General features: G+C 37.5%; 1 protein-coding gene across 1 annotated transcript in view; it reads right to left on the bottom strand.

The window, feature by feature from the left end:
• Positions 1 to 1,303, bottom strand: part of Sytl5 (synaptotagmin like 5) — a 187,995-nt gene that overhangs the window by 86,318 nt on the left and 100,374 nt on the right. The gene's annotated exons all lie outside the window — the stretch shown is intronic.

The raw sequence follows: 1,303 nt of genomic DNA, 5'->3' as shown, positions 1-1,303 counted from the left end.
TGAGGGTACTAGTTAGTTCATATTGTTGTTCATCCTAAGGGGCTGCAAACTCTTCAGCTCCTTGGGTCTTTTCCCTAGCTCCTTCATTGGGGACCCTGTACTCAGAGCAATAAAATGTGGAGAAAAAAAACAGCTTTGCAGATTAAAATTTTATAGGGTATTAAAATAGTGTTATTCTTTGCACTCATTGGCCTCCTTGGCTTCCAGGTGGAATGTATTATTCCTGAAATCACATTTAATTCATTTGAACTAAATGTTTGCCTTATTTGCTTTTCTCTATTCTTTCTCTGCATGCAGGACTAAAATGAAAGAATGAACTACATAAAGGCAAACTAAAAAATGGAAGGCAGTTTCTTGGCTGGGGTGTATGAGTTATTAGTGTATTCAGGTCAGGGCTTACTTAGTGGCCCATTCCAATGGAACTGGGCATTTGGAACAAAATAATAAATTCGTGCTTTAGAGTTTCAGACATTATGCAGAGATCAACTTCAAAAACTTTCTGTTCTTCTTTAAATGTTTGATAAAAGTCATAGTGACTTTGGATAATGGCATACAGCTAACAGGTTAGAACTGTCATTAAATGCCAAGCTAAAGAAATGTATTCTGTTCTGTTCCATTTTACTAATGGTGAGTAGTAAGGCTATGGGTGTGTTTTCAACAGAGTCACCCAAACAGCTATAGGTTTTTAAAAGTACCTGTTATGGAACGTTTCCAGGCATTTCATGGCCATTGATTCATTCATAAACTGTAGACAACTTTGATTATTAATAGGAGACCTGTATTAGATTGTAACCATTCATTTTCTGTCATGGAGGTGGGGAGGGGTTCACCAAGCCCTGCTCATCCCTGAGAATTAATAAACAGTTAACAATTTCTAGAGGAGAGAACTTATTGAGACCAACCCATGTTCTAAAATTGAACATGGTCTAGAATTGAAGGTTGCTGTCAGAGGAGCTGAATTCACAAGCATATTTATAAGTTTCCTTAATCTTTTCAGCAGTGCTAAGGGGGGCAATGTTATCATTATCGTTTTATTGATGACAAATCTAAATCAGGAAAATTGGATTCAATGGTATCGAGTTCTTCTTCAAGTGTAATAAAATTACCAGAGATGATAAAATTAAAAAAAAAATTGAGCCAGGCAGGGGTGGTGCATGCTTTTAATCCCAGGAGATTAATTGGGAAGTAGAGACAGGTGGATCTCTGAGTTGGAGGGCAGCTTGGTCTACAGAGTGAGTTCCAGGGCAGCTAGGGCTATACAGAGAAACCCTGTCACAAAAAAACAAACAAATGAAAACCAAAG

This window comes from Mastomys coucha, chromosome X, assembly GCF_008632895.1.
Source record: "Mastomys coucha isolate ucsf_1 chromosome X, UCSF_Mcou_1, whole genome shotgun sequence".
Taxonomy (NCBI): domain Eukaryota; kingdom Metazoa; phylum Chordata; class Mammalia; order Rodentia; family Muridae; genus Mastomys; species Mastomys coucha.
This window is presented reverse-complemented; position numbering and strand designations above follow the sequence as displayed.